Here is a 26,659-nt window from a genome sequence, read left to right on the forward strand (position 1 = left end):
TGATCTGGGTTACCAAGCTTTGCCCTGGACAGAAGTCAAATATATATGATAGTTCAAAAACTGTTCGTCTCGACTCAGAACCTAAACGCTACAATTTCAATGACACAAATCATTATATGTTCTCAATGCGTCTTAACAAGAAATCAAAAGTTTTGTCAATGCATCCTTACTATGATTTTGCAATATATATAGCTTGTTGATGCAGCAACATCAAAAGGTCTTGTATGACGTTATACAACATGTTTACACATCAGCTTTGAATGGTTGATGTTTTCGTTGCTGTTATAAGTTTAACGTCGCTTTACAACACATGCTAGGCTATACATGGCGGCCTGAGGAAAAGCCCCCAAAAATCCCTGGAGAAACTACTGACCCAAGGTCGAAATGATTAACTTGTGTAAAACCTCATTTTGACATACCAATATTAGAATGACATCTAATAAATGCACACACACACACGCACACATACGCACGCACACACACAAACAGAGACAGAAAGAATTTAAAGTTTAAGCTTCCGGAAATTAAAAACTCTTCTGTACATTTATATCGTAGCATTTACTTGTTGTTATGGAGTTATTTGTATAAACACGCAACAAAATGTAGTACGAGATCATATTAAAACGGCTCATAAAAATCTGTTTAAAGCTTAATCCTTCTTTGCCTCTCTGTCTCTGTCTGTCTCTGTATGAATGTATGACTGTCTCTCTCGCTGCTTGTACACGAGAGAGAGAGAGAGAGAGAAAGAGAGAGATAGAGAGAAAATGCGTCCAGAATACGCGAAACATGTAATATGACTCTTAAGGACTCTATTCCCTCTCCCCTTTCTCTGTATTTTCGTTTACGGTTGTTTAATTTTTAAAAATCTTTTAGTTATAAGGTCGCAAGACAGATCAATGCTAGAGCCTAGTGTCTTGATCAGGATACATATCTCCCTATAACTCTGGAATTATTTATCTGAATGTATTGATGAACCGTAAAAATCCAATACATATGTCGAAACAAAACTACATTTGCGCCCAGATCGTGAAATAAGTATTAAATTGGCAAGAAATGTTCTTAAATCAGCATTACAACGAAGTATATAAATCAGTTTATACAATGTAAAAATAATAGCAGAATACGAAAGTAAGTTCCAGGACTACATAAGCTGGGTCGAAAACAGCTTTGTTTTTCGTATTTCTAATCTTCATTGTCAAATATATGTGAAGTAAGTGACTCCTTGTTTATGTATGTTACCCAATACGTTCTTCGAGATATGTGGTTGAATCACAAAGAGGGAGTATACTTTTACAACACCACGGAATCACGCAGATTTCGGTATAGCTGTTGTGCTATTTCAAATATTTTCGTGCTTAAGTTCTTATCAACAGTCAAGGAGAAAGCGTACAACCACGCTCAAAACAAAATAACAAACACCTTCGGTAATGAATTGTATACCTCATTTCATTACTGTTGTACAAAACAAACATGCATATGGTATAATTACGTATATGCCATAGCATCAGCCAAAGAGTATAACCATATCGAATCAAATCAGAAAGATACTAATTTCCACATCAAACCACATGGTCCATTGCTGCATTAAAATTTGTCTTTACAATCTCCTTCTAGCTCAAATATTTTTTTCTTAAACAAAATGAGCAACGAAATTTGCAATTTAATTTTTTTTATGGTGATCAAATCTGACTAAACATGATTCAAGCCGGGGTGTGTGGAGGTGTGTGTTAGCGGAGAGTTATGTGGATAACATTGTATTGATAACTAAACAAAACTCTAGCTGCGATTGATGCTTTATGGTAATGATTGTAGTTTCTGTCAGACTCGAAAACAAATGAGTCTCTTGGCATCACGTGTGATTATGTTAATTCTCGTCCAGATCATGCTTAGTATTTGTATTACTTTTAGAATGTGATAAGCATCACAAAAATGTGTGTTGTGACTAGATAATTCTAAGACTTGTCTAGTTCTAACAATGTTCTCTCTTACGTGCAATGCAGTTTCTGGTTGTGCCGTCCACTTGATTTTGTAACATTGATATTTATGACAGAGTGTGGCACGTGTGCTAAAGTATGACAGAATGTATATTTAGTTCACCAAACGCTGGTGTTGAGGTCCTTTGAAGAAACGAATAATCAAAAAGCAACGAAAAATGCCGGAAAGCAATTTGTACCGGGATGCCTTTAGGGGACTTGATCCTCGTCGGGTATCCATAGAAACGCGTGCCTGTAGGCGCCATTTTACAACTGTACTTATTTCATTTACTAAAACAAACGGTGACAGTTGGTCAGATATTGACAGGCTTTGAATAATAACATACAATAAATCTTCAGAAAATAGCACATGTTGGCTGGGGAGGGGGCTTTTAATAAAAATTGCTAAGACCAACATAGGGTTTTATATCCTGTTGGCCTAATATCAGTGGAGTCAGCTCAGGAATTCTCATACATAAAAATAAATATTACTTTTATATATTGTACTGGATATGGATGATTTATACCTAATATTAGACATTTGTCAGATACGCCATGCAAATGTAACCATTACAAACACTATGGCCCAATGAAGGTACATTAGCTATTGTAGACCACTTTGTGTCACATGCAAAATATGACAAATAATAGTAGCTCATTTATTATGGATATATTCTTCTTCTTCACATTTCTTCCTAATAGTAAGCCTCTTTGCCTTTCTCTATGGTTTATAAGGATACGTTCCTGTGCATTCCAGCAAGAATATCGTGAGACAAGAGCAAACACTGTAAATCATCATTTCCAGTGGACACTTGCATAAATTCACCTGCGTTGACTTCCAGATGATTTGTGCTTCTATCTGTTGTACCGTATCGTTTCTAATTTCCCGTGAACACTTGTCTAAAGCCACTTTAACCCACTGTATAGAGCAATTTCAATCCTCTGTTGATATCCAATGTATTGCACTGATATCTGTTCAAAAATGACTTTTTATAATGCTAAATATTTACGAGTGGTGACATATTTAGTCACATATTGCCGATTGCTTCCATACATGTCCAACACTGTTCTTCAAACATGGCGTTAACTAGAATAGCATGCTATCATATCAATATGTTTACGGAGGATGTATTTCTTATACTTCTATTTCTAGAGAAAATTACGATCCGAAACTAGTGAGCCCCTTCGTCTCTGAGAACAAAATTAAATCACCCTCAAGGTGTATGACACACACACGCACACACACACAGTAGTTTCTCAGTAAACAAAAGGGTTAAAAATTGACTCAAGCTTTTGTCCCTAACGTAAGCTAATTGTTTGTAATTGCACGCGTAGTACCAATACAAATTGCACGCATGTACGTACTATACATTTTTTACCGCTTTATTCATAACAGGTTCAAATCTTGACCAGTTAAAGGGATGGCCGATGTATTTCTTCAAATTAAGTATAATCTTCAGAGAAATGTTTTTTTTCGCTTCTATTGGATGTTGACACTTTATATGTATGGTGTTCATTCTAAAATTATGCGTAGAACTAAACCCAATACCTCTAATAACTTCTTCATTAACGAGCTGCAAAATACTGACCATCTGTGCAAAACACACACATCTATGTACGCAGTTTTGTCATATCCCTCTAACGTCAGTGCATATAGGTCTCATAATAACTGTCACTTCGACACTTTTGGCACAACTCATCCAAGTACAAGAGTCAATCGTTGTTGTATCATAACTTGTTTTCTTTTTGTAAATAAAATTCCATGCATTACTTTTAATTTTGGTTCTACAATAACTAAATATCAGAAAGTACGAAAGAACGCAGGAATATGTAAACAGAACACAAAATAAATAAACAGAGAAACAGATATATACATACAAGCATATACAGTAAGACGCTATGTGGCGCTGAAGTCAAACAAAGCTTGATAATTATGTTAGTGCATCACCAGCTAAAGAGTAGAAACCATTTTCAATTTTGCCGTTTTGCGGCAGTCGCCATTTGGAGAGTTATAATTGCACAGTCGGTGCCCGTCCTTACTAAAGGCATTTCCGTTATGACTACCTTTGTCTCGCCTATTCTCGTGCCAATAATACACATGTTGGAATGCTTTATCTCCGATTGTCTTATCAGGACGTGGTTTCTGCAAACTAACAATGGTTGACTTGCCAAGAATCAGTATTTAAATTTTACACTCTTATTACAACATTTGATTTACATTTCGTTTGTCTTTTAAAAGTAAGGATGCCTTTTTGTAGAATATACTGTCTAGGTGTCAGCCTCAGGGAATTCCCAAGTTCGTATCTCTTTGCTAATCTTACTAAAATTGTTTTATTATCATATCTCAAGTTTTCATTTTAATATAGATTTAATATCTTTACAATTGCACAAAAGCGTTGTCATGCAGCCTTGACAGAATTTTGACGACAATATTTGGTTTCAAATCCGCCTTTGTGAGATTCCCTTCATACCACTTTGCTTTAAGGGGAAACATGAGGTTTTCAAGGAATAACCATTCGCTGTAGGGAATGATTATTAGGACATATTGTGGGGGTAACGTCTTCAGTATATATATATATATATATATATATATATATATATATATATATATATATATATATATGTGTGTGTGTGTGTGTGTGTGTGTGTGTGTGTGTGTGTGTGCATTTTAATCGGTGGCAGGATGAATGTTTCACAGTGAAGATATTGTTGGTAGTTTGTAGATTTGAACATTTTCACATTTAACACCTGCTTCAGACTGGGCAGTAACTCATAATGCTGTTCACAACGTCCTTGTGGGCAAGAAATCTAACGCAATGATAGTTTTATCCCCTCTTCTGCTGAAGTAGAGCCTATGCCCTTCGTCAGTTGTCATTTCGCCAAAGTTGTTCTTATACACTTCGCAGACCAATAATGTTCCAGTCGCAAGTATCCAAGTCATGTGTAGGTTCTTTCAACTTTCCGATATCCATCAGTGCTCTAACGTCGCATGTACCTATGATGTTATTGTCTCTTCTTCGCATCTTGGTAGTAGGGGCACCAGTAGGAAACTTGTCACCTCCGTCCTTGTCTGCAGCGGAAGACGCGGTCATTGTTGACCCCGGGCTGCTATCGATCCGGCATAGAAGAATTCCTAGTTATTTTAATGTTGCGTATCAAGGACAAGATACAGCCTGGCGAAGGCAATCCATCTCCAGACTGGATGATCACAGCCGAGGTCCATCGATATAATGTGGCACGCCCTGGTCCTGCGCACATGGTCGTTAAGCTGGTCTTGGGACCCTTCCGCCCTAGCATTTGCTGTGTATCATCCTACTATTTTACCCCTAGTTGGAGGACTCGTAGGGGCGTGGGCGTCTTTTTCCTTACGATACGGATCCAAATGCCTGTACCAGGAATAATTATACATATTTTATTAATAAATAATATGCAAATTGGACCATCAAACACACATCTCTTCAATACACATCAAACACACATCTCTTCAACGGTAAGGAGTTAAAAGGTTTCATATTACTATGTATTGAAAGTCAATAAATTGATTTTTCTTAAGCTGTAAAGGAAGAGGTAGAAATATAAGAAACGTTGATAATATACTTGAAACATGCGTGCTAGGTATACATTCAGTTATGTATAACACCATGCTGATATCTGGTGTATTCTTTATTATCAATGCAAATCATATTAAAAGCCTGGAAAAGGTGTGTCGAGTCGTACATATATCATTCGTACAGTGATGTGTGATGTGATTTGGATTTTAAACGTAGCTTTAACAATTTGTTAGTCATATCGCTACGATGTATGCACTGCGGCAGTTTATAGTGATGTCTAGCACTGGGGCATCATGTTGCAGACATGTAACATGATGTCATACTCAGTCACATTATTCTCAGAATAGGTCGACTAGTCCTAACATTAACCTCTTAATGTTGAGCGCCAAGCGAGGCAGCTCTTAGTACCATTTTTGTAAATCTTTGGTATGACTCGGCCGGGGATAGAACGCACGACTTCCCGTATCCGAGGCGGACGCTCTAACCACTAGGCCACCGTACAGAGAAAGATACGTATGATGCAAAAGCATGGTATTTATATTTGATACTCAATTCCTAGCAAACTAGTTTCATATCGTTGATAATCAGATAGCAGGACAAGAGCTTCCACAAATGGGTGCGATACATGTAGGTGCTGTACAGCATAGTAGCACAAATTCAGCTCTTCATAATTCTTCGTTACTTATCCCACTGCAATTAATGTGGGAGCAGTATTTTGATTATTTCTTTCCAAGCGTTATGAATCATATATTTTTAAATCTATTGAAGCCATCTTTAAATAAATATATTTAGAAATTTGCAGTTTTCTAATCATTTTCAAATAGCTGAATTTAATAATACGTGTCAAGTAATCTTTTATGACAGAACTGCGTTGAACTGTGTCACGTGTGAAACGTGATTTATATATTTATACAGTCGTGCGAAATTAGTCCAGAGAAAATAAATATACATTGTATCAATTCAAAGTGTTACGTTAACACGTGATTCTTCGATTGTTAGGTTGTGTCACGACCATTTAAGAAAACCCGTGATCCAAGCAAAAGTGAAAAATATAAATATTTCCAAATAGGAAGCTAATACAATGTAACTAATGATACTATGGAAATTAACAACGAATACACTACAACAAGTGTAATGCTGGCTAGAGTGGAAATAATCAAGAATTTAATGTTAGAATTATCAACCTCTCATTGTGATATAGACAGATTAAGTCGATTCTATGTCTCATTGTCCTAAGAAGGTAACACAAAAATATAGCAGGGGCCCCGAGTGGCCGAATGGTCTAAAGCATTCTCTGTCACGGATCACTGCCATCTCACCTCTGTCTGCTTGTGGTCGAGTCTTGGGCTCGGCCAGTGTGGATATGTGAGAAAGCTTGCCGGTAGCTTCTCATGGGTCGGTGGTTTTCTCCGGGGTTTTCCAGGTTCTTCTCCACCATTAATACTGGCCGCCAATTATAGTCTATCTTGTGCTGAAAAATGGCTTTAAACCCTATAACAACGACAATAAATATAGCACATTTACATTTATTCAATTATTTCGATATTAAAGAGACATTAACCTAGGCGTAAATGGCGCCATATATATATATATATATATATATATATATATATATATATATATATATATATATATATATATATATATATATATATTGTTTGACTTAGGCCTGATCACATTGATGCAGTACATACTTGGCAACGAGGTTTCAATGCACGTACCCCTAACAGATCGTTTGGTGATTTATTCACACATATAATCAGTATCAACAAGTTTGCAGATTAGACATTTTAAGTGCAAACAGTTGCCTGAATACAAACACCTTTTGATTATATTCCGTTGAATTCGGCCAAACTACAGATAATCTACCTTTTACGGACTGTTAATAAGCGTTAAGGATCGATATAGTCAAGGCCAATAACGTTTGATATCGCGTTGTAAGTCCTAGAACCTAATACTGCAACGACACTGATCGACTGAAAGTGAAGAGTGAAGGCAAATGTTTGTGATCGTGATAATGTCTGAAATATATTTACAAATTACCTATGTTTCCATTATTGTAGTAATTAATTCGGATAGGTGCAGGATATCCAGGAGGCTGCAATTTCTGGCTACAATATCAGGACACTGGATCAGACTGGTACTTTCAAAGTGTTAAAATGTTAACCAATATTTTAATAAAATTGACAAAAATTGGGGAAAGTTTTTGTGGCGTTTGGTAGGATTGGGGTGGGGTGCTCCCAATATATTATTTAAATTACTATCGAAGTCCCACCCAGGCTCGATATTGTAGGAAGTGAAACTACTGATAGAGAGGTAAAGCTCGGAGCCCCAGTCAGCAATGCCAGCAGTTAAATTATTGAGAACACAAAGGTGAAATTCAAAGGAATAACGATTTAATACAATTCAATATTCAAATGATAATTTCCCACTCATTCATCTTCCTCTCGACCAAGTGATATGCTATGGCATCCTGTGATTTATAGTGTAAGATCACTTTTACAGCTGTCCTTGTTTTCTACTCATCTGTATATCTCCTATCCTGCTAATTGCTTCTCTCCTTCCGACCTCCTTCCTAACTACTTCTCCTTGACTGCTCCTTCTCCAATTTCTCCTCTTCGACTCCTTTTCCTTCGACTTTTCAACTAGTCTCTATTCCGTCTCTCACCTAGAGACTCGTGACTAAACCGCACCGGAAGTCTGTCCCAAATAAGCTTCCCGTGAAAACACAAGGACGTTAGCATATTTCCTTAGCCATCTCGTCCCACACTAAACCAACAATCAATCATCAGATAAAGGCTATTACATATTTCGGTCACGCATTCGTGTACATCGAAATACCCATACGCTCTTTTATGGTAAAAAACGTCGTAATAAAAGCATGGTATCAACTACAAATCATACAGACATCAATACATTGCGTCACATCCATATACATACATATATATATATATATATATATATATATATATATATATATATATATATATATGTGTGTGTGTGTGTGTGTGTGTGTGTGTATGCAGACAAATTCTTAATCTCAGTAAACTGAACATTAGCGGAGCAATCAGACGCATCTCTGTACATTACACTTCTATAAGTGTACAGAATAGTTAGATATTGATATTAACTAATTTTTAACACTGTAACCATTTCCCAAAGTTACAATTCAATTCAACAGTTGCAAAATCTAGATTATCACATGAATAAATGTACTAGCTTACTACAAATTAACTAAATAGCGAATTACAATATTAAGTCTAACTACGAGCTAGCAATATATATAATTCTTTACATAATCATAGCTCATTTCTGAAATAAGCTTGGAAATTAAACACTACAAAGGTAATTCTACGTATTAACGATTCTAGTAATGAAGTATACACACTGTACATAATTACAATTACAATGCCGTAATATTCTGCAACAATCGAGCAAATAACTCACTGACCTTTGCGAAGATTTGTCTTTGAATAGAAGTTCCTAAGTTACGGCCAATTCACGAGTGGTTTTCTGGAGTTATTGCTACAACTTAGCAGCAAGATGTTTCACAATGACGGGGGTTTCTAGTCTACAGTACTCAGTTAAATTAGGGTTGAAATGGTGACCACATCCTCTCTCAATTCCGATTGGGTATCCTGTTCTTTTCAACTTAGCAGACAATGCTCCGGCCGTCTGTCAACGTGGTGAGATTTACAGCGCCAATAAGGGTCCTTTGTTCTTGAACAAAGCTTTCAACATCCACAGGTGGTTTTTGACACCCAAAAAGCTGGGCTCTCGTAACAATTCCGAACTGGACCACTATAGCCGCGGGGTCTAACATATATACATGGCTTCTAACCAATTCCTTTGTTCTTGACTTACGTAATCGCGGCCAGGCAACGTGACAACTCCTCCACGCTTGAGAATAAAATCGGGATTTTATTCCCAAAAAATTGCTTTAAATGCAAATGCGCGTTACTACACGTACTAAAAGAACAAAATCATAGCGACGATACTCGCTGATTACGGACACGAATATGCACACAACATACTGTAATCTAGAAAGCGATCTATGACTTTTCAGCGCTCCTACTCATGAAATCAGCGCCCATGTTCTCGGTTCCTTTCACGTATCTGATCTGTGTTTGGTACTACTGTAATAACAGCGACCATCGCATCAAGCGTCCATTCGACATTTTCGCCTCCACGAGATAGGCGAGTGGTTGGTGGTCAGTTTCCAATATGAACTTCCATCCGTACAAGTACCGCTCGAACCGTGATATCCCGAACACGATTCCGAGGCATTCCCTTTCCTATACGGAGTAGTTGTTCTCGGCAGCAGACAATTTTCAACTGCCGTTTGCGACAGGAAAAAGAGTCCCGTCTTGCACTTGCAGTAGTACTGCTCCCAGTCCTGTGTCACATGCGTCAGTGCCTTAGGACAGATCCGGTAGACAGACAATCGCGTCGGATATAAGCCTATCATGCAGCGTTTGGAAGGCGTGCTGACATGCATCTGTCCAAATATCTTTACTCGGGGCCCTTTTGTTTCTTAGGTCAGACAACGGCCCCGCAATCGCACTGAAATTGGCCACATACCTCCGGTAATGCCCTGCCAATCCCAGGAATGATCTCACCTCAGTCTTCGTGGTAGGCTGTGCGTTGTTTCTCAGCTGCTTCACCTTCGACCTTTTCGGAGTAGATAGCGCCTTGACTCAGGGTATGTCCCAAATAGTCCAATGTCCAGAACCCAAGGCGACATTTGGAAGGGCGAGTTGTCAATCCAGCGTGACGCAGCCGTTCCAAAACGTCTGCTAGTAGAGTGAGGTGTTCACCTCACTTATCTGTGGCTAGCAAGAGATCATCATGAAGTTGTGGACATCCATATCGCGCAAGGGCTCCAACAAGGTCCACATCATTCTAATGAAGACGTTGGGCGCATTCTGGACTCTGAACGGCATGACCAACCATTGGTAGGTCCCATCGGGAGTAGCAAAAGCGAGCTTTGCCCTATCCTACTTCCTTATAGGAATTTTCCAATAGACTTTGGACAAATCCAACTTCTAGAAATATTTCGCTTTCGAGAAAGAAGCGAAAATATGTTCTGGGTCAGGTAGTATTTCAACTTGAAATTTCGTCACCTGATTCAGCTTCCGGTAGTCGACACAAAACCGTTGTGTGCCATCCTTCTTATGCACTAGAACTACCGGAGAGCTGTACGGAGAGTCGGCGGGCTCGATTTCTCCCAGAGTAATCATCTACTCGATCTCTTCTCTTACGACTTGTCGTTTCGCGTGGGGCAATGGGTAGGGTTTCCGCTGTACTGAAATACCCGACCAGCAACGTCTCTATTTCTTCCCGCTGTACCACAGTCAACATAGGGTCACTCTCCACGTCCGAGGGTATCTCAGCCCTCGTTAACGGACAGCTCGGGACAGTGTTTGCACTTTCCATATTTCCTTCAGCGTCCTCGATGTCGATCGTGGCGATGACAAAATTGCTGACGGTCTCTCTTTCAAGGTATCTCTTATGGAGATTGGCACGGTACAGCTTCTCCTTATTCGGTAGTCGTATCCGATAGGTTTGACCTCCGACCTTGCAGGTGACAACGTACGGACCTCTCCAAGAAACTTGCAAATTGTTGTGTTGTTGGGGCAACAGCAACAACATCTTGTCCCCTACTTCATACTGGCGTGGTTTCGCGCTCTTTTTGTAACTCTTCGCCTGACGCGGATTCGCTCGCTTGAGGTTCTCCTGTGCGATATAACAAAATTTCTGCAGCTTGTTTCGCAAATCCGCGACATACTGATAGGTAGTACGTACCTCTTCGACAGCGTGATCGTCAATCCACAGCTGTCTCAGTACGGCGATTGGGACACGTACGGTGCTCCCATACAAGAGTTCAAAGGAAGAAAACCCTAAACTAGCTTGTGGTACTTCCCGGTATGCAAAACACATGGCATGAATATATCGATCCCAATCTTTGGAGCGGCGTTCGAACAGCTTCTTGAGTGTGTTTTTCAGTGTCCCGTTAAACCATTCGACCAGTCCGTTACATTGGGGGTGATACGATGTGGTCGTGAGGTGCTTAATCGACATCAGTCGGTCTACCTCTGCCATCACGCGACTCAGGAATTGTGTCTCTTGATCGGTCAGAATCTCGTCAGGCACTCCGACTCTTGACCAAATCCCAAACAGCGCTCCAGCGATGGTTTCCGAATCAATATTATGCAATGCGACGGCCTCCGGATAGCGTGTAGCGTAATCTACGACCGTTAAAATATACCGATTTCCGTGCGACGAAGCGGGTTATATCGGTTCGATCAAGTCCATCGCAACGCGTCTAAATGGTTCATGGATAAGGGATGTACTCCCAAAGGGGACAGGTCGATGATCCGTTTTTGGTGCCATTCTCTGACACTTGTCACAGGAGAGACAGAACCACTTAACATCTCCCTGGGCCCCTGGCCAGAATAATTTTTTGACAAGACTGTCACGCGTCTTGGAAATTCCCATGTGTCCTCCCATGAGACTTTCATGCGTTAGTTTCAACACTTCAACTCACTTCTCTTTTGGCACGACGACTTGCTTGAAGTGTTCGTTGCCTTTTCTGGCGTGGCGATACAAGATTCCTTTCTTATATGATAACTTCACCGCGCCATTCGGCGTTTGTTTCTCCGTTCCTTCTGCAGCGTAGTTATGCAATTACACAAGAGTTACGTCTTCCTGATGAAGCTTCATCAATTTGGCCAGAAGAACGTTACTGACTGGTGTCGACCTAATTTCTATCGGCGTCGTTTTCGTCTGTAGACTCTTGGACCTGGTTTCCACAGCACTCACCCGCATCGGTGTGCATGTTTCGGGGTTCCGCTGTGGAAACACATAACGACATCCCAATATGACGTCATGTGATAGTCCAGCCAAGCACGCAGCTTCAATTTTCTCCTTCACGTACAATGAATCGAGGTCAATGACTACCACTGGCAAATGAGTAACGCTAGCTGTTCCCGTACTGGACTTAAATTACCCTCCCCGCGTGATCCTCAGGTTTCACGTATTTCTTGTCGACAATGCCTTGAACGCTACACCCAGTGTCATACAAGATGGTAGAAAATTCTCCGTTGACAGTTGCAGGCGCGAGGTTTGCTGGGTTACAGCTTGCCTCTGTCTCGCTCTCTTTCCTAGCGACGGCATTCACCTGGGTCTGCCTGCCCTAGGGACAGTCCCTGGCAAAATGCCCCGTGCGCATGCAGTTGTAACAAATCGACTGCCCTCACCGACCTGCAAGTTCCGTTCTAGTGAGTGAAACCTGTCCTGATTTATGTATGGCATCCTAACCTGCGAATCCCCCTCTGACCTTCCCGTCGCCCAGACGGTTACGAACAGCCGGTTCATCCTCACCCACCCGGTGCGGCTCAGTGGGTCGGGGTCGGTCCGCACCTCCGGAACCTACATTCCATGCTGACGATCTCTTCGAGCGTCCGTTGTCCTCTCTCTGCCAGAAAGACTGTCAACTCGCAACAGTAAGTACTCAGGACATGCTCCTTGAGTATGTCCTCGCGTAGCCCGTCGTGCGATCGTTCGACGTCGGCTATCTTCATCCAGTTCTCAAATAACCCTCAAACCCGAGTGTGGAATTGAGAGTGGGTTTCCGTTGTCTTTTTCGTCGAATCCCGACAAAGTTTACCGTACGTTTCGACGGCAAGCCGGTAATGGCAAAGGAGGGCCTTCTTGAGCGCGCCTTATTAGTCAACGTCGTCGGCAGGTAAGCTGTGGTAAACTTCGCGTGCTGCACCTTGTAAAAAGGCTGAGACGTTAATCGCTCAATGCTGCGAGAGAATTTTTTGAGCGTTCCTGAGTTTCTCAAATTGCACGAGGAAATCGTATATGGACTATTCTTAACGCGGCATACTTATTTGTATCATTCCGTGATCGATAAATGGTCTTACGCCCCCTCCAGGAATCATACTGGGGTCGTCCCTATCGGTGTTCCTGCTGCTAACCTTGCCTTCTCCATTTCGAGAGCTGGAGCGAGTCTGGCCAGCTCTAGCCATTTATGTGTTTCTCTGTCCGCTGATATCTTGGCCAGCTCTCTGTCGGCTGTTTTTCTGCCTTCCATTCCTTGATTCTTTCCTCTATAAACACTGCCAGGCTACCTGTCTCGTACCCGAGATCTTCCGAGCCTATGGAACGGTACTCCTTAATCATCTGTCTTTTTATTATAATATCAACAGTAAGTGATTACTTGTCTCGACTTACTAAACAATTGACGGATATTACACGTTTCTGACCAAATATTTACCTGTTGACACCACTTCGCTTAGGTAAGATAATTTGCCAGATATTTGCTTCACAATTACTGCAAGTAATTAAAGATCTACCAAGCATGCAAATATCAAATAAAACATACACAAGATGAAAAATCATAAACATTCAAAATGCACAGGATGGAAAATAACTCACAACTATCTCACTAATACTTCCTAACAAATAAAACTTTAGGTCGTAAAGATAATATTTATGTCTAATTCATATCACGGACGAAGCGCTCACTGTAGCGTTTTGTAGGGTTGAGGTGGAGTGCTCCCAATATATTATTTAAAGTACTATGGAATTCCCACCCAGACTAGATGTTGTAGGAAATGAAATTAGTGATAGAGAGATAAAGCTCCGAGCCCCAGTTAGCAATGCCGACAGTTTAATTATTGAGAACACAAAGGTGAAATACAAAAGAATAACAATGTAATACAATATTCAAATGATAATAATTTCCCAATCACTCTTCTTCATCTCGACCGAGTGATATCCTATTGCATCCTGTGATTTATAGTGTGAGATCGTTTTTCCACCTGTCCTTGTTTTCTACTCATCTGTATCTCTCCTATCCCGCCAAATCCTTCTCTCCTTCCGACTTCCCTCCTACCTCTTCCTTGATTGCTCCTTCTCCAATTTCTACTCCTCGACTCCTTTTCCTCCTCTTCCTTGAATCTGCTCTCCGACTGGCCTTCGATTCACAACAGACTTCTCCACTAGATCTATTCCGTCTCTCTCCTACAGACTCGGGACTAAACCACACCGGAAGTCTGTCCACTAAAAGCTTCCTGTGAACACACAAGGGCGTTAGCATATTTCCTTAGCCATCTCGTCTCACACTAAACCAACAATCAATCATCAGATAAAGGCTATTACATTTTTTGGTCACTCATTCGTGCACATCGAAATACTCATACGCTCTTTTATGGTAAACAACGTCGTAAGAAAAGCATGGTATCAAATACTTATCATACAGACATCAATCATTGCGTCAAATCCATATATATATATATATATATATATATATATATATATATATATATATATATATATATATATATTCTTATTCTCACTGTACTTAATATTAGTACAGCAATCAGACGCATCTCTGTACATTGCACTCCCACAAGTGTACACAAATATTCAAATATTCATATTAAGTAATTTTACACACTGCAACAATTTTCCAAAGTTACAATTCAATCCAACAGTTGCAAAATCTAGAATATCACATGAATAAATACACTAGCTTACTACCAATTAACCAAGCAGCGAATTACAATATTAATTCTAACTACGAGCAAGCAATATACATAATTCTTTTCATAATCAGAAAGAAGGAAGTCATTTTGGCTCAAGGAATATACGTTTTCGGTTTCTATAACTTTATTTTTAAAATATCACCGGTGACGTTTAATAATCACGTATTCGTTGCTCTCAAAAAACCCGGCAGGTGGAAAGAACAGATAATATATGCCATCAAAGACACATGACAAATATACGGATAAAGAATGGTCCAAAATTATATTCACTGAGCTTACTTGAAAGAAACAATGCACCGGTGATCAGCGGGCTCATTTTGAAGAGCATCGGAATGCATTTATGAGCGAAGAGATTTAAGAAGATGAAACGTTTTGTAGACATTTGATTTAGCGTTCAGTGCCTCAACCAACGATGCAACAATAACTGCATCAATTTTCTAAAGACCCCGGTATTAAATATTTCAGACAAGAAGATGAACAACGCATGGAAGAGGAAATACGTGCAAAATATTAAGACCAATAAAGGCAAGAACGTGAAAGCCATGCCGATTTGTCAAATGTAGCTCATGGACGACGTGATGGACTGAGACACATATCGCGCGTTGAAGCATGAACTTACTGAACATATACATGATGTATACAATACCGATGACGGGCTTGGAGACTGTTTTACGCGACCTATATGCCGCATTGCAGAAGGTTTATCTAAATACAACCCGTAGCTTTAACTATATTAACACAATCTCATCAACGTAACCAGATTTCAGTATGCCTTGTTCTGCACCTATTACTGCTGAGGAATCACGCACTCTTGAGATCGCACTAACATCGCTGCTAGTTTATTACAGTCGGCCTAACATCCGATCACAACTGTTTGGTTGTCTACCCTCGGATAACACATTTATATTTTCACAACATCGTGAGACATCTTTTCTTGGTTGAACCTTGTCCAGGCATGTACAACAATACTTAAATCAATGATGACGTACGACGAAGAATATCGATGTTGACCGTCAAAGTCTACACAAACATGAGCCCACACTCAACACCGTCATTGGATTGAATATTCACATTATTCAGATAACCAGAGGTACTCGATGCTGCGACATTTCTTGGTTCGTAAGATTACATTTCCGAAAATGAACAATATTTGCTTGCAGAGTCTGTGTCTAACCTTGTAAGGGTTACCTGTATATCCCAGGTCATTTAACTTGTGGTTGTTATGAAATTAAGTATGAAGCAACAGGATTTCATACGGTTTGGGTTTTCGCCAACCTCGCATCCATGTGATTTGATATCGATTACGCCTGCGGCACCTGTGTGTATTATTATAATCCGCTACTACATATTCATTTTGTTTTCTTTTTTAATCAAGACGGTCACATTCTATATCTGCTCATTGGAACATTGTCGATACAACTGTACGTTAGAGATGGACATGGCTTCGGTGATGATGTTCGTGGATTGTTTACGGACGCAAAATAAGTTTTCAGACTCTGACCTCGCGCTCAGCATCAGTAGCTAAACAAGTTGCAATACGACTCATTGATATTATCATAAGTACTGATGTGGTTCTGATGAAACAACTCGGATTGCAAGAGGCTTAATCGCTCCGATGTAGACTTTGTTAATTAGTGACACGATCACAAGCAAAGTCAGTTACGCTGCTATTGACAGAAACAATGCACCTGAGGTTAGTAAAATCATTAGTAAAGCCGCTCTTTAAAGATTCCCAGATTCAGTGATTGCAAACCTGGCAATCAGTGGATTACATTTAAGGATGTGAGTAGCATTAAAATAAATCAATAATGCATACGTGGAACTAAAGTCTCATCATGGCTCATTTCAAAGGTAAATCTGATTCAACGCTTGACATGGGCACACCTGTGTTACTGGATAGATGTAAACGAGATTTTCCGTATTACTCGTACTCGGCTTGAGAACCCAATTAATTAAAAGTAGAATTACGAATGCAGGGTACATCTAGAGTTTTCTACATACACGAGTTCCATGTGAGACATTTTCGGACGTTAAGGGAAAACGTGTGAGTGAGAACAATGACAATGTCCAATTAGAATTTATCAACAATGCTGTTGTGGCTTTGTTCAACGGTGCTTCTTATTTTATCAATTGAAATCAAATCAAATCAATTTTAAACAACGTTGATGTGGTCTCAACAATTTTTTGACTTGCAATACACAAGAACAGTTGGCCCAAAAATGATGTCTGTTAAAGACAGAACTAGTTTTTACATCATGGACTTTATACAATTGGAGGACTTTGATATACAATTGATATTCAATTAGACGACTTTGATGTCATGCTGGATACAACTGGTGGACTTTGATATCGTGCTGGATACAATTGGACGACTTTTATATCATGCTGGATACAACTGGACAACTTTGATATCATGCTGGTAACAATTGGACGACTTTGATATAATGCTGGACACAATAACAGATATGCAAGCAGTAATCCTTAATGCCAAAGTTAATTTCAATCCTGGATTTGCACAGCGTTGATCACAACTCATAGGTGCTTCACTGAGATATGCGTGCACGATTCCTTTTTGGGTTTTGTAGAGATGTTCGCAAGGTCATTATAATATATACCATGTACCTTGATTTGTTTTCAGTGAACAACTTTGTTGCCAAATCCATGAGAGTTTATATCCACAGTCCTTGGATAATACCCTATTTTCTACAAATAATGTTTGCACATGCTGAGTTAATGATAAAGAAATATATTTGTAAAGAAAAGAAACTGAAAGCTGATATATGTTAGAAAATTCACTTTCTGTAATACAAAAAAAAAATCCTAAGAAATGTAAGTTCTCGTTAAACTACCTTTATATTCGGGACTTATCGAATCCAATTTTCCACCCTGCGAATATACCATACACAGAGTAACATTAAGTATGCTTTGTTTCTTTCATTTGGTTTGACTACTTGCTACAAAATGTTGTACGGATGGTTCATTGGAGTCTAATTAAGTCAATTTTGTTATTGAAGATTAAACAAATTCAGCAAGGAAGGTGAATAACTCTACATACACGAGTCTAAATTAATATGTTCATTTATGTTATTGCAAGGTTTGACAGAAGGTCATATGTGAAAGTTGTTTACTACGAGAAGAATAAATATTAAATAATTTTACACGAAGCTGCTTAGATTTAGTTGGGCAATGGGTATGGTAAATCTTCAAACATTTTATTGTCATGGAGACATTTTAAGACAGAATTAAGAATTTATGTAATATTCTGCACCGAACTTCATTTACATTAATGGATAAATTCAATACGATTACATTAAGATTTATTTTGATACGGAACGTGTTGTCCATTATTGTATAATGCAGGACATGCTTTTTGTTTTAATTCCTTATACAGTTGCGATGTATTAGCAAAGCCTATAAATGTAAGAAAATGATCAAAATTCAATAAATTTAAAGACCGCATTAGAAAACTTATAGTTTCTTTCTCAGATTTAAACATGACCTTAAGTTCTTGTCCTTAATAACATACAACTAAACGTTGGGGTGGACGGCCTCTTAGTGATTATTATGGTTAATATCCTTTCTTTTCTCAGAATGTACAAAGAAAACCTGAACGAAATTTACATATTTAGAATCTGTATAATAGCCTAGGTTTTCAAAGGCCCCAAATATCATTTGATTTCCCCATTTATTCGTGCGCCCACCCTTACACGTTTATGCAAAACTCACTGTTTAACATTTGAAACTGATTCACAAATAACAGAATATAGCATACACTACAGAAAGCAAAATATATCAAAACGGTTTAAGTTTCTTTTCATAACGTTTTATCAAAACTATAAAAAGTGCAAGACACGCTGAAATCAAAACGAATTGACACGATTACCTTGTTATCTCAGAGCACAGATAATCCATCGTAAATCATTTGCTTGCCTATGCAAGTCTGTATTGGGGTGATGAAACGGCTTGAGCTGCAGATGAAATATCACCCACTTCAGCAATATATGGTTGGTATTGTATGCACTATAATTTAATAATAAGTAGCATTCCGAGCGAGTAAAACCAAGTTTGTATTATAGTAATGATGCCTATCTACCAAAGCTTTGTTCAGTTCAGTAATCAACTGACTAAATGGCTGAGACCGCTCTGGTGGACTAGTGGCTAGAGAGTCCGCCTCGAATGCTGGGGGGGGGAGGGGTCGCGGGTTTGATCCCCATCCGAGTCGTACCAAAGATTTCTTAACATGGTACTAGCAGCTGCCTCTCTAGGTGCTAATCATTAATAGTCTAGTTTTTTGACTGGTTGGCCTGGTGTCAGGATAATGTGATTGGGTGGGACATCATGTAACATGTCTACGTCATGTTGCCCCAAAGCCAGATGTCACTATAAACTATCACACTGCCGAGATCGAAGCGATATGACTGAACGTTTTTTTAAAGCTACTATCAAAATCCAAATCACACACACACACACACACACACACACACACACACACACACACAGACACACGATTCTTGATGGGAGCTATTAATCAATGAATAACGTCATACATAATTGTGTTTTTCACCTCTTTAGACATTTGTCTCAAGCGCGCACAAGGAACACATCTCAGGATGAGGGAAATTTCCACGAATGTCATAATAGCTCAAGTCATCTCTGGGCGTACGTCATTGCAATGTTGTTCTTGGAAGGAAGATATATATATATAGATAATGTTTTCTTTAGCAGCAAGTGTGTATTCTTTGTTAACAAGTATGTGTAAATTGTATACACAGTTGTGTTAATTTTTGCAGGTTTATATAAGAGAAGCAAAACCAGCATTTTATTTTATTCAAGAAAATAAAATAAAATTTCGGACAAGAACATGTGTATCATGTATACCTCCACACGCCTCGCTCATTTCCTTAGCCTCAGCGATATTGTGTGAATCCCGTGCACAACTATGTACAATAAGGAATTATATTTCTTAGTTTGAAGTGTCTATTAAAATGGTGGACAATCTGTTTTCAGTAAACACGCCCTCTGGCAAGTATAACTTCATATAATAGCAACTTTTTTGCTTTAAGTTTGTTTTGAAATGCAACGACTATGAAAGAAGGAATAAATATGATAGAAACTGTCTTGTTACACAGTTACATCGTTTATGAAAATCGGATTTAAAAGTATTAAAGCAGTTTAGTATAAATATTTAATTTCTATATTCGTTTTGACCAAACTGAGCATCAAGACTTTTAGTACTGAAAATGTGTCACTCCAGATTGATATATTTTTTTATATGGAAGTTTTGACATACACATGCTGGAACAATAGTTGTTGACACCACCAGAACGATCGCTGATGCTTAAAGGTTCAGATACAGGTAACGTTTGGCAGGGCCATATGGTACAAGGCTATAAATCTAGCCTGTACATTTGACATTAAGGATCCGTGTCCTAAAACAAAGGTACATATTGCACAGTGACGAACAGGTTTAGAAGGTTCTTAGGTAAAGGGAGATATAGTAATAGGACGAATCTAACTGCAAACAGCGCATACCTTGGTCTGCCTTCCAATAGTACACCGGAATATTAAAGTCTGTGGTGCTTGATCTACTGATGTCTTTTGTCAGATTTTTCAACAGTTTCATCAGTGGGAGAGATTGAAAAGTGGACCAAAAGTGAATGTAGTATATGAGAGTTTGAGCCCATATGGTAGGCTAAAATTTATAGTAATGCAGTGCAAGAATTTGTTTTATACTTTTGTCATTACAAATGATCATGTAGTTGATAAATGTAAATGTGATAATTTTGTTTTCTTTCTTGTGCGCAATAGAGTTATACAAATATTCTAACTGGTCATTTTTGGTTGGTTATATCATGTCCCTTAAATATTTGAAAATTTTAGCGTTCTGTAAATGTTAAGTTATACACGACATTAGAAAGTGAAGACAGGTTGTCATGTGATAATTTTACATATGCATACATATCTCCCATACAGCCAATATACATTAATCACATACTAAAATATTTTGTTAACAACGTGTATCGTCCTTCAAGGACCCAAACTATTGACACGAAGTCAATGTGATGTTTCTAGCGTGGTCACGCACGCGTGTAAGGAGAAAGGGTTAGAGGCAGAAAAAAGCGAGACACATAAATTTAAAAATATGTGTATTTTCACTTTGCGAGCGCGTTTGTATGTGTACACTCTAACGTTAAGATGACTGCAGTGGATGGGTGTGTATTAGCTAATTTAGAAAGTCACAAATTTAAAGTGTTAGAAAATGATCAATACATAATATTAAACATCAAATTTAGTTTGGTATGGCGACATGAGATTTTCTTCCAATTGTGGTTAAATTAAAAACAGATTAAGACTTGTCATGTGCAAACAAGTCACACCGTAGGACGTCGTATGGTGCATATATTAGTTGTATTGTTTATTATATTTTATCCATCATTAAATGTTAAAGTGTCATTGTATATTGTGCTTGACCTTAACCAAAATCAATTTCTTGTTGTACCTGACAACGAACATTGACTTTTGTAAACAAAATAACAAATAACTAAAATATTCTCTGTGATTTTTGATTAAATATTCTTCTTATTATTAACGGTAAACATATTTATAGTCTTGATTCTGACCTTAGAAACATCTAGAATGGACATTCTAAGTTGACGTAGTATTTTCAGAAAATGATAAATGTGACTTATTTCAAGTAGGAGTTGTATAAACTTGCTTGCCTGCAAAGTGACTGATTCCAGCTTGAACAATGTCAAGCACAATCATTCTTATTTTTGTGTTCATTATTTGATTTGGCTGGAGTTATTTATTCAAATTATTATTCCCTGGAATTGCAAAGTGTTCCATAATACCTTTGGACAGAAACGTTAATTTGGAGTCATAGTGAACTCAGACAAGGCACTCTTTGATTATTTATTCCGATATATTAAAATAATATCAGCACATCATCACACATCAGGCCGCTATTAGATTATTGCATTCGAGACTACAGGCAAATCAACTCATTCATTGTTGTATCTTATTTCACATACTACTTTAATTTAATCAGAGCTTTATTGATCATGAATGGTGATATAACGTATTTGGATTATTTTGGGGATTTAAATCACAATTTCGTAAGTTCCCACATAAATTTCCAGCTTGTATTGTAGGTAAATACATTTTTTTGTTAAATTATATACAAACGTGTTGGCTTTCGCTCTTGTCTCTTACGTTAGTTTAGGACCATATATTCGAATAAAAAATGTTGGGACTTTGGCAGGATACGAATTTTTTTGAATATTTCATAAAGCTTTAAAAATTTAAATTCACCTTGTTTTGGATATTTTCGTAAACCTTGATAGTTTGATTTGACATAGTGATACCAACAAGGTCTTACAATATCATCTATAATGGAGAATTATATGTATAATCCTACAAAGGAGCGGTTTAAGTCCTTGAAAAGTGAATTAAGTGCAGGAAAAATGAATTAGTTCAGCTTGCCAGACAGTGTGACTTTTCTGAAGCGGAACATTTAATGGTTCTAGAGTCAGATTTAGTACGGCGAAACTTGAAGTTGAGGCAAGAGCTTATGGTTGAGGGAAAAGAAGAACTGATGGAATGTTCTATTGTGCCGAATTCAAATAACACTGTTCACATGTGCACTTACTACAGCAAAGTAAACATTGCGACCAATATACATTTATTTACATTACCAAAAGTCGATAACTGTATTGACAAAATTGGAAGTGCAAAATATACCACCCAGTTTTACATTTTGAAAGGATTCTGGCAAATTCCGATGATGGAAAAAGCATAAGGAATTCTGACATTCGTAGCTCCAGATTGACATTATCAATATAGCGTGACTCCAATTGGGATTAAAGGTCTGCCTTGTTCAGCATTTAGTGAACATGATTGCGTTAGGTTTAGATATAGCTGTGACGCTGACATCGAATATATCATGATCTAAAACGATCTAAAATGACGCATGGAAAGATCAATTGGATACCATCGGGGAATTATTTAATAGACGGCCTAATGCGAAATTAATTTAAATGAGAATGATTTTTGTAGTGCTTATGTTGCTTTTAAAAATACATATTTTGGGAAATGATCAGATTAAACATATGGACGATAAGGTCAAAGCTATATCTGATTTCCGTATTTCTCTCAGTAAAATGTAACAGATGCTTTCTTCGGGTAAGGCTGGCTAATAAATGAAAGGTTTGCTTCACTTTTTCTATAATTGCTGAACCCTGACAAATGTATTGATTAAGAAAACAAAGTTTCATTGGTCTGAAAAATGTCAGGTGATTTTGATACGTTGAAGGCTATACTTGTGAATGTACCAATTCCTTCAGCTCATAATCTTAATCAATCATTTAAATTGTATGCTGATGCAAGTGATGTTGGTGTTGATGGAGTATAGATTCACGCAGACAGATATTGTGTAGATCTTCCAAAATGGTATTTATTTACAAATGTAAATAAGCATGAGAAAAATTATTCCCTAATCTTTCATACTGGCATTTCAACAGTTTAGGTAAATATTTGTTCAGCTCTTTATCCAGTTCTTTCAGCTCCTAATTGAAGTCAATTATTTGAATTGTATGTTGGTACACGTGATGTTGGGGTTAATGGATTAATCATTCAAGAACACAAAAATAGTGTAAATCGTCCAGAATGCTATTTTTTTTAATAAAAGCTCAAATACGCATGAGATAAATTATTCCCCAATCTATACAAAATAGTTTGTTTGATTTTGGCTTTTCAACAATTTGAGATATATATTGGTTCAACTTTTTCTCCAGTTATTGCATTCAGTGTGCTTAACTGCCGTACCTTCATTAGCAAGATAAACAGATCATAGACAGTTTGATGTTCCAGGAATAAAATATTGACACCAGCCTTGTCTAGGGAAAAGATAATCTAATGGCAGAGGCACTATGACTTTTATAATAGTAATACATTGTTTCATGTTAACTTTGAGACATTCAGAAGACTTAATGTCATGCAATTGTAATCATTAGTATATTTGATAAATATTTAAAATAAAGTTTTATTGCATAATTTTTTTCTATACGAGGGGTGGCGTTATATATATTTAATTTGTATTTTTATTAGTTTCTCCCTTGCATTATGTGTTATATACCTATGTTTATTTGTTACCTAAATTTATCTAAAATCAAGTTCATGTTGTACCTGACTCGGTACATTGAATTACGTAACCAACATAATACATGACTAAATATATTTTATGTGAGTGTGGATACAATATTCAGATCATTATTAATGGTAAGCATATTTGCATTCTTGATTTTGACCTTATAAACATTTATCGATAAGAAATGTATATTATGTTGACAACGTATTCTCAGAAAATGATAATTGTTACAAAAATCAAGGATAGGGTTTTGTGATATCGTTTTCCTGAAAAATTACTAATTTTCGTTTTAATATTTTTGCAGGGCTTTTGAGTGTTTGAATTGGGTAGAATTATTGAATAAAATTATCATTCCTTTCAATTATAAAGTGCTCAATAACATTATTGGACAGGAACATGAATTTCGAGTTAATGTGAATTCAGACAAAGGCATCTTCGATTATATTGTACTGATACATCAAAAGACTGTTAGCACTTCATCACACATCAGGCCACTGGTACATGAGTGCATTTGACACATTCATCATTGGATCTTTTTTGAAACACCACTGGAATTTAGTTGGAATTGTACTGATTAGTACTTATGATAAAACATTTTCTACTATTTTGGATTTAATTTAAAATTTATATAGAATGTTTTCTGAATGACCATGTTCTTATATATATATATATATATATATATATATATATATATATATATATATATATATATATATATATATATATATATATATATATATAGATATAGATATAGATATATATATATATATATATATATATATATATATAGATATAGATATATATATATATATATATATATATATATATATATATATATATATATATATATATATATATTTAATTTATTTGTTTTTTTGTTTCTTTGTTCGTTTATATTTCATTACATGATATTGTAATGTAACATCGTATGTTGGATTTGACCTTGTCCGAAATTGTCTTTGTTTGATCTGATCGACTTTTTTAATATCATTTTATGTAAACAAATAACACACCGCTAAATTATTTCCTATGTGTATGGACTCAATATCAAGAACTTTATTAATAGAAGAAGTAAATAGATTTACTAGGGTCAGGGTTTTAGACTTTCATAAGTGAATGTTTTGTTTTTCCTATCATCAGGATCGTTTTAGAAGGTTATTTTCCGTTAGGTAGTTTCTTTTTTTAAAGTTATTTTTTAACATCTAGCTCTTTCAAGTTGTATATTATATGCTGTGATGTTCTGGGTTGGAATCGTTTTTTTTTTCTTTCTTCAAATTATGTAATTCCAGTGATCATTGGCTCTGGAAATACAAACGGGCTCCGATAAAATTCTTGGATAGAGAAATTCACTGGAATTTAAAGCATATCCAAACCTGGAATTATATTTCAGTGATTAAACAATAGACTGTTGACACATCAACACTTTAATAGCTACCACTGACACGTCATTGGCTTCAGTTCTGTGATTTGTTCTGGACTTTTACTGAATTTTATTTAGGAATTTAAATTACTAGGACATGTGTCTGTAATTCTTGGATTATTTTGGAGTTTAATTCGCAACACCATAATGTCTTTTCTCCCATTTTCACTTTGTTTTCCAGGGAAATAAATTATTTGTTAAAGATTACAAATCTTGTTACTCTTAACAACAATATCAATCAATTAATCAATCAATCAATTGACAAATCAACCGATCGAATTAAGCACAGGTTGCAAAAGTTATAAAAATTTAATTTATGTTCATAACAGTTGCATTATTTTTTAAGAGCGTAATTTAACATTTAAAAATATTAAAAAATATATATTCTTGGATTCAATTCTGATTTCGTGACGATGTTATTAATGTGTTTTCACCCTTTCATCTGTTTTTATTTCATACATTATTCGTGTCAATGTAATTCCTATGCAACAGGCATAAATTCTAAAGTATCGTATACTCTGTACACCTATCTAGCATTGAACTTACTTTATGACACTGATGCTTTTGCTCTCCTGTCATGAAGCATGTCTATATTGTACACGTAAACACCATTCTAAGGATATTCTAAATTTCGTCAGCAAATAATTGATTAGTACTTTCAGTATAGGTTCATTATATCAGTCACCTTGAATATCGATAGCTTGTCTCTTCATGTTATGCCTTATATGTTTAGTTAAACGACCTTTTCCAAGTCCAAGACCGTTTGCGAATATTTGAGATGTGAAACTAGAGTGGAGTTATTGCAGTGCAACTGGGTAGTAAACTTGTATAATTGTTTAAGCTTTGATGCTGCAGATAGAAGATGAAGTACATGGTAGTTTATATTATATTTCAAGACTAAGCCGCAAACTTGAAAGAAATGAGGACCTTATGCTTACTTTCTGACAAGAACAGCGTTTCAGCATAAGGGAGAAGTGCCGCCAGAAGGTGTAGTTTGGAAATAAGGTAAGACA

Source organism: Sinohyriopsis cumingii, unplaced genomic scaffold, assembly GCF_028554795.1.
Source record: "Sinohyriopsis cumingii isolate HCF-2022 unplaced genomic scaffold, ASM2855479v2 utg001527l, whole genome shotgun sequence".
Classification (NCBI taxonomy): Eukaryota; Metazoa; Mollusca; class Bivalvia; order Unionida; family Unionidae; genus Sinohyriopsis; species Sinohyriopsis cumingii.